Genomic DNA, 14,834 nt, shown 5'->3' on the forward strand with positions numbered 1-14,834 from the left:
TTTCGTCATAATATCACATATTTAGTCCCATGAATTCTTTCTTTTTTCTTGGTTAAATGCACTTTTTTTTCCTTTACTTTTCCATTACCTTGATTTTATTCCCATAATATTATGACTTTATTCTATAACTTTTTTTGCAACTGGTTTTTCCAAAATATCACAACTTTAATGGTTGTTTTGTTTGTTTTTAAATAATATTACACCTTTAAAAAAATCATGTCTTTTTGCTTTAATATTTCAATCGTATGCCTCTAAATTTATTATTAATTTTTTTATTATTATTATTAATAAAAAATGTGTTGTTGATATGTTATTTTTTTCCTCATGATAGTATGTTGTTCTTGTTAAATTACAGATTTTCACAAGTTAATAGTTTTATTTAATTCTAGTAAATATTTTGTATTATTTTAAATATTTTTACCTTATTCTTCTAAACACAAATTGTATTTCATTAAAAAAAACAGGCCCCCGGGCTGCACTTTGGACACCTCTTTATTACACCAACTGTGGTTTTTACATTTTTATCTGTAATGACAGAACCTCGGACCGACTTGATGCTTTATGCACGTGTCAAGAAGCGATACGCATCATTTGCGCATATGGCAACACAGCACTCGTTCTGCATGTGTGTGCGTGTGGGGGGGGGGGGGGGGCGTGGCTCTGACTGTGCCTTCATACGTACCTCCTTTGTCTGCAGCGGCATGTTCTCTTGCTGGTTGGGAGATTTTTGTTACTGTTCCTTTAAACTCCCATCAATCAGCCCATTATTTATTGGCCTACTGGGAACACCCCTGGTACCCCTGATGGCCAGTCCACCCTTGGGGGCAACTCTGTGTTCGACGCTAAGCGGTGATGGCAAGCAAAAGCAGCATATACGATGGTACTTATAAAAGGTAGACATGAAGTAGTATCAGAGTTGAAGACGATGAATACTTAGTAGTTGTAGTAGTAGACAATATCCAGGCGCCCTAAAAACTGGGACACAGCTTTGTGTGTTTTCAGCCTGTGTGTCCTTGGTGTGACTTTTTAATTTCCTCTTGTCATTCATCGTCAATCTCTTCTTCTTAATACATTGCCTGCATCTGCAAAGGTTCTCCTGCATCATCCAGGAAGTCCTGAATTGACCAAGAAGCTACTGCTGTTGCGTTTCCTTTCTTTAAACACTTTGCTGCTGATTGTTCTAAAATCTCTTGATTGGTTGAATAAAGTAATGAAAATAATCACATAGTCGTTTCAGAAACGATAAGGATCTCAGTAATAACTCTGAGAGCTCGATGGTACAATAGAGAGGAGATAACCACACAATGTTCCTCCTCCATAAATGGTAGCCATCCATCTTTATCTTCATTGCTTGTCTCATATTTTTATTCGGACACAGTCATCTCCCAATCTGTAGCCCCTTTATGAAACATTTAACCCCGACCTTGGCCTCCTCTGCCTTTGCTTTCCTTCCTCCACGCTGACCCTGGCCCATCTTTTCCACGTCTCTTCATCACTGTCACTCCTCCTCTAAATTCCTGGCTCTCTTTCGCACAATGTTTCCGACAGCCAATTTATGCAGTGGCAGAACACATCTATCTCCTAGATCACCATCTTCCTGCCTTCAACCCCCGAGCCCTTGGGGTTGTATCACAGCAACTCGGGTGGTGTGGATGGGTCCTTGGGTTTGAACCCCGTTCCTTGAAGTTGTTTGGCTGGTTATGAAACCATCTCGCCAAACTGCTTGCTCATGTTGGTCTTCTTCAGTTACTTTCGATTGGTACTCTAAAAGTGAACCAGATATACAGATGATACGCAATGATACGCAAACAGAAAGAGAAGAAAACCCAACAATTTTGACACAAGTGGTGTCTCTAAGCAAGGTCCTGTAGGTGGCAGTAATGCGGGTTTTCAACTGTCAAGTCAAGAAGATGTTAGCCTGGCAATTTGGAGTTAATTGACTTCCCAAAGGCTACAAACACTCTTAACTTATGGTCATCGTTAGGGTTGTAAATCATGAACTCATAAATACAACCATATATCTGGTTTGACAGTTGGACGATTTGGCTATACCGGTAGCAGGCTCCTGTATTGATAAAAATCAGACGTAACTCTCGGTCCTTGGGTTTGAACCCCGTTCCTTGAAGTTGTTTGGCTGGTTATGAACCCACCTCGCCAAACTGCTTGCTCATGTTGGTCTTCTTCAGTTACTTTCGATTGGTACTGTAAAAGTGAACATTGATTAATTCCAGACAGATATACAGATCATACGCAAACAGAAAGATAAGAAAACCCAACAATTTTGACATAAGTGGTGTCAGAGGCGTCTCTAAGCAAGGTCCTGTCGGTGGCAGTAATGCGGGTTTTCAACTGTCAAGTCAAGAAGATGTTAGCCTGGCAATTTGGAGTTAATTGACTTCCCAAAGGCTACAAACACTCTTAACTTATGGTCATCGTTAGGGTTGTAAATCATAAACTTATGCAACCATATATCTGGTTTGACAGTTGGACGATTTGGCTATACCGGTAGCAGGCTCCTGTATTGATAAAAATCAGACGTAACTCTCGGTCCTTGGGTTTGAACCCGTTCCTTGAAGTTGTTTGGCTGGTTATGAACCCACCTCGCCAAACTGCTTGCTCATGTTGGTCTTCTTCAGTTACTTTCGATTGGTACTGTAAAAGTGAACATTGATTAATTCCAGACAGATATACAGATCATACGCAAACAGAAAGATAAGAAAACCCAACAATTTTGACATAAGTGGTGTCAGAGGCGTCTCTAAGCAAGGCACTGTAGGTGGCAGTAATGCGGGTTTTCAACTGTCAAGTCAAGAAGATGTTAGCCTGGCAATTTGGAGTTAATTGACTTCCCAAAGGCTACACACACTCTTAACTTATGGTCATTGTTAGGGTTGTAAATCATAAACTCATAAATACAACCATATATCTGGTTTGACAGTTGGACGATTTGGCTGTACCGGTAGCAGGCTCCTGTATTGATAAAAATCAGACGTAACTCTCGGTCCTTGGGTTTGAACCCCGTTCCTTGAAGTTGTTTGGCTGGCTCTAAATCTTTAGCCTTAAATTTAACCCTAACTCTAATGCTAGCTCTAACCTTTAGCCGAAACTTTGACCCCTTACTCAAAGACTAGCTCTAACCCTTAACCTTAACTTTGACCGTAACTCTAACCCTTTGAGTCTAACTCTAACATTCAGTCTTGTGCAATATTGTACACAACAATGTAAACAACACCTTAGGTTAAAATTATGGCAAAAAATTTGCGCTGAAAACTCAATCATGTGAAAACTGCAAACTTAGTTATCTGTAAAGTTATCTGTTCTTACCCGTTATGATGTCGGGAACATTCTCCTGTCTTGATAGGCAAAGTTTTAATGTGCTCATTGTACCACTTTATATAACATGCTCATTGCAGAACGTTACGTAAGACCGGACTGTATCGCGTTTTCATTCACTGTGGTTCGGACCTGCCCCGTCAGTTTGGCTCAGCGTACCAAACACCGTGGCTCCGAGTTCACACGAACTGGTTCTCTTTGTCCCGACAGTCCCGACTAGTTTGTCTTGTGTTTGGTCACGCGTGAGATTTGTGCAAACGGCGTTAAGAACGCAGTGAAAGATCGAGTCAGGCGGTTCAGGAAGCGCTTTGAAGCTCCTCTAACGCATTTGCTTTATTTTATCATCTAAAATTCCTTTTTATTCCTCGCTCTCAGCGCACACTCTTAAATCATTTCATGAAGCACTCTTGTACAAGTGTTTAGATTAATTATACATCAACTAATTAGTCACACCATACCCATGCTACATTTTGATCTGATTAAAAAAGCAAACAGAAAGATAAGAAAACCCAACATATTTGACATAAGTGGTGTCAGATTAGCAAGATTACCTCCTTTAGGACGCAGCCAATGATGGTAAATACTTTCCTTTGCACAGAATTGCAGATGGAGTGTAGAAATCCCAACCATGGCCCTAAACATAGCTCTATACGCTAACCCTAGCCCTAACCCTTAGCCATAAGTTTGACCCTAACTGTAACCCTAGCTCTAACCCTTAGCCATAAGTTTGACCCTAACTGTAACCCTAGCCCTAACCCTTAGCCATAAGTTTGACCCTAACTGTAACCCTAGCTCTAACCCTTAGCCATAAGTTGGACCCTAACTGTAACCCTAGCTCTAACCCTTAGCCATAAGTTTGAGTAACTTTGAGTCTAACTCTAACATTAGCTCAAACTATTAGCTTTAATTTTGGCCCTAACTCTAACATTAGCCTTAACTTTGACCCTAACCCTAATCCTAGCCCTAATCCTAAACCGTAGCCTTAACTTTGACCCTAACTCTAATCATAGCCCTAATCCTAAATACGTTTGACCCCAACTGGAACCCCAGCTCTAACTCTCAGCCTTAACTTTGACCATGAGTTTAGCCCTAGCCCTAACCTTTAGGCTTAACTCTAACCCTAGCTCTAACCCTTAACCTTAATTTTGCCCTAACTGTAAACCTAGCTCTAATCTTCAGCCTTAAATTTGACCCTAACTCTAACGCTAGCTCTAAACTTTAGCCTAAAATTTGACCCCTTACTCAAAGACTAGCGCTAACCCTTAACCTTAACTTTGACCGTAACTCTAACCCTTAGCCTTAACTTTGAGTCTAACTTTTGGAGTTGGCTCCAACCATTAGCTTTAATTTTGACCCTAAATCTAACATTAGCCTTAACTTTGACCCTAACTCTAATCCTAGCCCTAATCCTAAACCGTAGCCTTAACTTTGACCCTAACTGTAACTTTAACTCTAACCCTTAGCCATAAATTTGACCCTAACTGTAACCCAAGCTCTAACCCTCAGCCTTAACTTTAACCATGACTTTAGCCCTATCCCTAAACTTTAGGCTTAACTTTAACTCTAACCCTAGCTCTAACCCTCAGCCTTAACTTTGACCATGAGTTTGGCCCTAACCCTTAGCCATAAGTTTGACCCTAACTGTAACCCCAGCTCTAACCCTAACCCTAACCTTAATTTTGCCTTAACTGAAACCCTAGCTCTAACCTTTAGCCTTAAATTTGACCCTAACTCTAATTCTAGCTCTAACCTTTACCCTAAACTTTGACCCCTTACTCAAAGACTAGCTCTAACCCTTAGCCTTAACTTTGGGTCTAACTCTAACATTAGCTCCAACCATTAGCTTTAATTTTGACCCTAACTCTAACATTAGCCTTAACTTTGACCCTAACTCTAACACTCGCTCTAACCCTTAGCCTTAACTTTGAGTCTAACTCTAACATTAGCTCCAACCATTAGCTTTAATTTTGACCTTAACTCTAACATTAGCCTTAACTTTGACCCTAACTCTGATCCTAACTCTAATCCTAGCCTTTAATCCTAAACTGTAGCCTTAACTTTGACCCTAACTCCAACCCTAGCCCGAAATATAATCCTAAACCAAACCTGAAGCGGAGTTTGAGTCCTAACGCTAACGCTAACCCTAACGCTAACCTCGGCACCATGTCAACAACAAGCAGGAAACCAGCGGTACTCTCACACAGTGAAGGCCTGTCCAAACAGACGAGAAGCCCTGACAGCATAAATTAGTGTTAGGGCAGGATGAGGTGAAGACAGGGTTCCGTGTTTGCTGTCGGGAGGAAAGCGGAAGGCTTGCAGGAGAGGAAACGGGATGGAAGGGAGGAGGACACTAGTCAGGAGTGTCAAATCCCATTTGTGTAAAGTCTTTTGGTTTGGTAGCAGTGAGCAACAATGAGATTTTGGCTTTTGGCTGTTCATGTATCAAAGTAGGAGTACCTGATGTCCACGTGAAATGCCGCCTCGCTTTCAAAAAGGTGGAAAAAAAGCAGCAGAGGCTTTTTGCATCTTTCTTCAATGCTTCCATCCTTCTCCTCTTGTTAATTTGCTGCTTCAATGGCACACATCAGTGAAGCAGCAGGGTCGCTTTTAGCAGCTCCCCCACTTCACCTTCTAATACCTCACGCCCACACACTATTCAAATATGAAGCATGATTTCTAAAGCCTTTGCTTCCTCCCTGACATGACGGCCGCCATGTTTACCATGACCCCCACCCTCTCCCACCACCATCCTTCCATATCTCGTCTTCGGTAAAGAGCAGCTGGGGTGGAGCTTTACATATCCATGAAGACAAAAGGGTCTGATCATGTCAAGATGCACCGTATGTAAGATATATGTTATGCTATTTTCTTATATGCAACGTCAAGGCTATGCTCGGGCTATAATATGCTATTCTATGTCAACCATGTCATGCTATGTTTCGGTATGTTATGCTGGTGCTATAAAATGTTTTTTTGTTCTCTGCTTTGAATTTGCTATTTATGCTATGCTATGCTATGCTATGCTATGCTATGCTATGCTATGCTATGCTATGCTAGGGCTATAGCTATTCTATGTCAACCATGTCATGCTATGTTTCGGTATGTTATGCTGGTGCTATAAAATGTTTTTTGTTCTCTGCTTTGAATTTGCTATTTATGCTATGCTATGCTATGCTATGCTATGCTATGCTATGCTATGCTATGCTATGCTATGCTATGCTATGCTAGGGCTATAGCTATTCTATGTCAACCATGTCATGCTATGTTTCGGTATGTTATGCTGGTGCTATAAAATGTTTTTTGTTCTCTGCTTTGAATTTGCTATTTATGCTATGCTATGCTATGCTATGCTATGCTAGGGCTATAGCTATTCTATGTCAACCATGTCATGCTATGTTTCGGTATGTTATGCTGGTGCTATAAAATGGTATTTTGTTCTCTGCTTTGAATTTGCTATTTATGCTATGCTATGCTATGCTATGCTATGCTATGCTATGCTATGCTATGCTATGCTATGCTATGCTATGCTATGCTATGCTATGCTATGCTATGCTATGCTAGGGCTATAGCTATTCTATGTCAACCATGTCATGCTATGTTTCGGCATGTTATGCTGGTGCTATAAAATGGTATTTCGTTCTCTGCTTTGAATTTGCTATTTATGCTATGCTATGCTATGCTAGGGCTATACTATCCTATTCTATCTCAACCATGTCATGCTATGTTTCGGTATGTTATGCTGGTGCTATAAAATGGTATTTTGTTCTCTGCTTTGAATTTGCTATTTATGCTATGCTATGCTATGCTAGGGTTATAATATGCTATTCTATGTCAACCATGTCATGCTATGTTTCGGTATGTTATGCTGGTGCTATAAAATGTTTTTTTGTTCTCTGCTTTGAATTTGCTATTTATGCTATGCTATGCTATGCTATGCTATGCTATGCTATGCTATGCTATGCTATGCTAGGGCTATAGCTATTCTATGTCAACCATGTCATGCTATGTTTCGGTATGTTATGCTGGTGCTATAAAATGTTTTTTGTTCTCTGCTTTGAATTTGCTATTTATGCTATGCTATGCTATGCTATGCTATGCTATGCTATGCTATGCTATGCTATGCTATGCTATGCTATGCTATGCTATGCTAGGGCTATAGCTATTCTATGTCAACCATGTCATGCTATGTTTCGGTATGTTATGCTGGTGCTATAAAATGTTTTTTGTTCTCTGCTTTGAATTTGCTATTTATGCTATGCTATGCTATGCTATGCTATGCTAGGGCTATAGCTATTCTATGTCAACCATGTCATGCTATGTTTCGGTATGTTATGCTGGTGCTATAAAATGGTATTTTGTTCTCTGCTTTGAATTTGCTATTTATGCTATGCTATGCTATGCTATGCTATGCTATGCTATGCTATGCTATGCTATGCTATGCTATGCTATGCTATGCTATGCTATGCTAGGGCTATAGCTATTCTATGTCAACCATGTCATGCTATGTTTCGGCATGTTATGCTGGTGCTATAAAATGGTATTTCGTTCTCTGCTTTGAATTTGCTATTTATGCTATGCTATGCTATGCTAGGGCTATACTATCCTATTCTATCTCAACCATGTCATGCTATGTTTCGGTATGTTATGCTGGTGCTATAAAATGGTATTTTGTTCTCTGCTTTGAATTTGCTATTTATGCTATGCTATGCTATGCTAGGGTTATAATATGCTATTCTATGTCAACCATGTCATGCTATGTTTTGGTATGTTGTGCTGGTGCTATAAAATGGTATTTTGTTCTCTGCTTTGAATTTACTATTTATGCTATGCTATGCTATACTAGGGCTATAATATGCTATCCTATGTCAACCATGTCATGCTATGTTTCGGTATGTTATGCTGGTGCTATAAAAGGGTATTTTGTTCTCTGCTTTGAATTTGCTATTTATGCTATGCTATGCTATGCTAGGGCTATAATATGCTATTCTATGTCAACCATGTCATGCTATGTTTCTGTATGTTATGCTGGTGCTATAAAAGGGTATTTTGTTCTCTGCTTTGAATTTGCTATTTATGCTATGCTATGCTATGCTAGGGCTATAATATGCTATTCTATGTCAGCCATGTCATGCTATGTTTTGGTATGTTATGCTTGTGCTATAAAATGGTATTTTGTTCTCAGCTTTGAATTTGCTATTTATGCTATGCTAGTGCTATAATATGCTATTCTATGTCAACCATGTCATGCTATGTTTCGGTATGTTATGCTGGTGCTATAAAATTGTATTTTGTTCTCTGCTTTGAATTTGCTATTTATGCTATGCTATGCTATGCTATGCTATGCTATGCTATGCTATGCTATGCAACGTGATATTTTAATATGTTATACAGAATGTTATTCTATGCTACATGCTATAATATATGCTATAATGTAGTTATTCTTTGCTCTGCTATGATGTCATGCTAAGCTAATGCTACAGGGTAATGTAAATTTGTAATATTATGCTTCACATTGAAAGAACTGATTGCCATCATTTAGCGTATAATGTACCTTTTAAAAACAAGTTCCGGTATTATTGATGTAATGAAGTCTTTGTCTGACATGTTTACATTTACGCCACACTTTCCTTGGCTAAGCACAGATGCCTAGCTAATAAAGACAATTAAGGCAGCAGCAGCTGTGCCATCTGTTGTCCATCACCGCCAAACTAATGAGAGGAGCGAAAAGAAGCACTAGGCATGAAACAGGTGACGACCTAAAAACGACACAACAAAAAAGTCGGAGTTCTGCACTCACTAGTTTGAAGATTCGATGATGACACATCTTGACCACAAAAAATTACTGGCAGACACCTTCTGACAGAATTCTGTCTGGTATGAGGTACGGATTTGTTGAAATATACGAGTTATGATTTAAGCCAACAAAAAGAACACCAGAAGATTCTGTTAGATATTAATATTACGCCTTTAAATTCAGTCTAAGAACAGCATTTGCTGTCTACACACTAGCTTAAACTCACATAGCACAATCGAAGATGCGCAACATATATACTGGAAGAGCCGGACAGACAACTCACACAAACTTAACTTTCACTTTCTATACCAGGGGTGGGCAAACTTTTTGACTCGCGGGCCGCATTGATATAACAAAATTCCCGAGGGGGGGGCAGACTATATATTTTACACGTAACAGTCCACCTGGTATTATTGTATCTGTAAAATTGTCATGCAATCTGCTATTATTATTTATTATTTTTTATTTATATTTAAATATTTTAAAAATAATAAAATATTATAATAATTAAAATACAATTAAAATAATAATTATTATATTATTATTATGTAAAATATGCAAATATAACAATATTATTATATATAATTAATATAATAATTAGCATTAATATAATAAATATAATAATCATAATAGTTATAATAATAATATACTAATTATTATTTTAATTTTTATTATTATTATGTGCTTGTGTCTCTTTTTTCAGGAGCACTTTGTAAACAACAGACCATGTCAAACAACGAAATTGATACAACCATCAAAAGGTTGGCTCAGGCCATGATGCCAGGTCGTATGTTGAGTTTAAATTAAATACTTTGGAAAGATTGGGCGGGCCGTATTCAAACACTTGGCGGGCCGGATGTGGCCCCCGGGCCGTAGTTGGCCCACCCCTGTTCTAGACGAACGTGGCAGCCATCATTCTGGGATCTTCTGGAATCTTCAGTGCTGTAACCAAATACAGTGGCACCTCAGTTTGAAGCACCTCTGCCCCGGTTAGTGTCTTTTGCCTTGGTTTACATACATTTTCTGGTTGGAACACAATGCAGCACACACATTGTCATGCGTGAGTCCAACTGTGGTCTTAATGTGTTTCACCAAACATCTTCTCGTTCTAGCAAAGATGCTACGGAAGTCAGCTCCATCATTTATCAGCGGTTCTGATAAAGTTCTGCTGGGGTGGGCGGAGTGGTTGACTTCCACCCAATCGGCACGCCCTCTGAAAAAAAAAAATCAAGCGCACTTCGAGAAGTTTCCATCGTGTCGCCACCTGCAAACGCTACAGAGATAGACAGACAAAGTAAAAAAAACAAAAAAACGTTTTTTTTTTATCAAAACGAGCCAAGCAACCACGAGGAGCAACATTTGTTGTGCTGCTGCTTGTGTCTCGGTGAGCTAAACTAGCTTATATCGTGTGAGTGTTGTCGATTAGCATTTAGCTATTAGGTGTCGCATCATTTCGGTCATTCTCTTTTTCTGTGTAATCGTATACTTTTTTGAATATTGAAAAAATTAAAATTGAATATAAAATTGAATATACTCCATTGGAACAAAGTAAATTGAACATGTAACATTTAAAGCTTTAATAAAAGAGAACGGAAAATAATTGACGTAATTGTGTTTTATTTGTCACGATCGGTCTTGGGAGCTTTGCGGTTCGACCCCAGGATGCAGAGAACAGGACCAAAATGAGGGTAAAAGGTTGATTTTAATAATAATAATTGCAGCAGCAGGCTACAGCAACTGACAGACGCAGACGGACAAATGATAATGATCCCACGCGGGGAGAAGCACACACCTGAACTAAATACAAACAGAAATCAGGGACAGGTGTGGGTGACTATGGCAACGAAGGCAGACGAGGCAAAACAGGAAGTCCAATACAAAATAAGAGCGTGCAAAACGGAAACCAAAGCCCAGGAAGGTAACTCAAATAAACTGTCACGTGGGAACCCACACAGGGCGTGAAATTTATTATTTGATAATGTGATTTTATGTTGTACAACGTAATTGAGTAACTGTTTACTGATGTGTATAGAATGTTATTTCATGTACATACATGAGAATAGTCATGACTTGTATTGTAAATGCAGGTCATGTTTTTTTGTATGTACCGGATTACTACAAGCAAGAAAACGTTCTGCGAATTCATAGATGGCGAGCGAGACCCAACGACTTGGAACAGGATCTTCTACTGGATCGATCGGAAGCGACCTTCTGTGAGGTAGAATATGTATCAGCTGCAACTGTGTTAGAATAAAATGTATAGATACAATTATTATAATGTTAGTTATCACTCTTATATCCATTTCCTTAGACAAAAAGTGTTTGAATGTGCTGAAGAATGAAGGTTCCCGCGACCCTGATCAGAGACCCCCAGCGACCCCCAGGTCCTGGAGGTGCAGCAACCCTGCAGATGTTCATGTTAATCCTGCAAGAATGTGTCAAGATAAGAACTCATAAAACAATAAAAGTAATTACTCTCACATATACACACACACATAGACAAACAAATACAGCTCGTGCAACTACCTTCCCCCAACCCCCTTAGAGTTGCACGACCATGTAGTAGGGACCCCCGAAACGAGAATAAAAAGAGAGGAGTGTGAACTGCATAGAGTGGAGCGGCATGTCAATTGGTATGTTGTTTCACTCTCCTCTCTGCGAGTAACTTTGAATATTGTTTTCTGTCTCTTCTGTATTTCTGTATTTAAGTGTTTTTACAAGTGTCACAGGAGTTTGAACCTGACAAACTGGTACAGAAAAGTGACGACCAATAGGGTGCACTCTGACCCAAAACTCTGACAAAAAGTGGCCAATTAACCTAGCATGTTTTTGGAATGTGGGAGGAAACCGGAGTATCCGGAGAAAACCCACACATGCACGGGGAGAACATGCAAACTCCACACAGAGATGGCTAAGGGTGGAATTGAACCCTGGTCTCCTAGCTGTGAGGCCTGCGCGCTAACCACTCGACCGCCGTGCAGTGTACTTGTTGCATGTTAAGTTGCTATGTGATGATTTTAGCCAAATAAAGAGCTCCCTCCCAGTGCCACAATATCAAACTTGTTTTCAATATTCTGTCTTGTGATTTTGTAAATGTCACACTCTTGTGTACATACAGTATGAGTAAACTTTAAGAAAAGTATATATAAAAGTATATACTAAAACACACAAAATCAAACCCAGAGTGAATGTTTTGTACAATTTGAAGTTTTCATATTTGTACAACAAGTGGCCTTGGTTGGCAAAGCTGGGATTTTGTTGTTATGCATGTTTCCTACGCAAATAGCAGCAGGCTTTGAACTACTTCATGTTCATGTTCTTACACTTTTGAAGGACACACTGCGAGGCATTTTTTTGTTCACAATAAAAGCAAAATCTTATATTCATGTCTTTTCACAGATACACACTGGAGGAAGAGTTTGTACCTTTTAGGAGTGCTTTAATTTGGCAGTTTTTTTGGACAGTCTCCTGCTGTGCTCGTTAACGACATCGTTTATCAGAAATGATGGGAGGGAGGAGGTCCATTTGGTGGGATCGTGCTCAACAATTAACACCAAATTAAGAGCGGGGTCATGCAGCCGGTAGCGCATGGTGCACAGTATGATGGGGAGTATGAAGAAGCTCATCCTGACTTCCTGAATTTGGGTGTCATACTACAGTAATACTACAGTAATACTACGTAAAAGGTGTCATGATGAAAGGATAAGATCATAATATGACAAAAGAAAAAGTACCAGTAATACTATGAGAATATTAATACTTAGTATTAAACTTGTAAGGTTATTTTTACCAGATGACAAAAAAGCAGGAAAATCCACCCCCTTTGCGGAACCCCATCAGCCGGTTCCAAGACCGATCCAAGATCAGTGGGAACAGATGCGAGTCCAGTCGTTTCACCAGTCTCGGACAGCTCCACCCAACAGACGCCTCCCCGAGGCCGAGGGGTTTGTAAGTGACATCATGACGCCGGCGGTCAGCTATTTTACTCCGGAGCAGCAAATATTTTGAGCTGCTCACACCCGAGGCACTTGGGCGCTGGCCACCCTGTCCCAAGGGTACTGCCTCCAGTTCCGCCGCCGGCCACCAGCCTCTGGGAAGACCCTGATGACTTTTATCTCCAACCCGGCCAAGGCACAGGTACTAACACAAGAGATCGGCACCTTGCTGGCCAAAGGTGCCATAGTACCAGTGGACCCTCTGGTGGATCCAGGGGGCTTTTGTTCAAGGTACTAGCTACTCCCCAAGAAGATGGGTGGCTTCCGCCCAATCCTGGACCTCAGGGGCCTGAATACGTTTTTAAAGACTATCCCATTCCGAATGCTGAGCGTCAAAGAGGCGGTCCAAGTGATCACCCGCCAATTCAAGTCTTCACTCGGTGCATCGCGGCAGCCCTCTCCCCCTTACAAAAACAGGCTTGATAATCCTACCTTACCTAGACGACTGGCTCATCTGTGCACCAACCAGGGAACAGGCCACACTAGATAGCCAGACCGTGCTTCCCCACATGGACCACCTAGGCCTCCACTTAAACCTGGAGAAGAGCAAACTGACTCCATCGAGGTAACGGTTTTTCTTGGCATGGTTTTGAACTCCATAACCATGAGCGCTTGCCCCGTTATATTTGGTGGGCAAATATTTTGACCGCATTGAGTTAACAAAGTTGTCCGGGGGGCCAGAACATATATTTAACACCCACACCCACACACACACACACACTATTTTATGCTTATAATTTTATCTATATGCTCTAATTATGTTCTCTATTATATGTTCTCATGTCTTTTTTTAGAAGCACTTTAAACAAACAAGACTACATCAAACTAAGTCATTCAATTTGGCATTTTTTTTTTAATGACTCGCAAGTCATGTTGCCAGTTTGTATGTTAAAAGTTGAAATACTTAGAAAGCAACTGGCGGGCCGCTTTCAAACGCTTGGTGGGCCGCATGTGGCCCCCGGGGCCGTAGTTTGCCCACCCTTGGTATACGGTATGTAATATATATTTAATCTTTCCAATTACTGCCTGTCTTTAAATCAGAAGTCCCAATTAGGTGTCAAGTTTCAACATTGATGACGACATCAACCCAGCAACAAACGAGGCCGCACACGTTTGTGTTGCCAAATAAAATTCATATTCTGAGTCACGACCAAGATGCTGGAAGAAAATGATGTTTCTTCCGGAAGTCATTTATCAAACCGTGACGTCTAAAAATAAATGGAGAGATAAAAGCTGAGGCAGACGGAGAGATGAAATGCAAATTTTGCCGAGCTCGTCGCCAGCAGCAGCAGCTGTTTGACACGTGTGATGAATGCTGTTGTTTGTGGGTGTTTGGGGGGGCGGGGGGGTAAACAATACAACACCAACACTCATTGTCTGCAGTCCACAGACAGAATGGATAATAGACTGGATGCTTCCTTTCGTAGACATAAATGCTGATTTGCTGAGCGACTCAACCTCCCTTCATGCTCATTGGACAGCCAAGCCTTGAGCCTCAACTGTGGATTGGGAATGTTGATGAAGTTGGAAACATGGGAAGAATTAGGTGAGGTCACCACGCTCACCCCCAGGCACCTGGACTGCTGTCAGGAGTGCAGGACATTATTTCTCCATGACCCACACTCTAAAGTTTAGAGTATACTAACTTTTCCCTTAACTAATAATAATAATAATAACCATAATATTTTCAATATTTGTATTTTATTTCCATA

The sequence above is a fragment of the Doryrhamphus excisus genome, chromosome 8, assembly GCF_030265055.1.
Source record: "Doryrhamphus excisus isolate RoL2022-K1 chromosome 8, RoL_Dexc_1.0, whole genome shotgun sequence".
In the NCBI taxonomy this organism is placed as follows: domain Eukaryota; kingdom Metazoa; phylum Chordata; class Actinopteri; order Syngnathiformes; family Syngnathidae; genus Doryrhamphus; species Doryrhamphus excisus.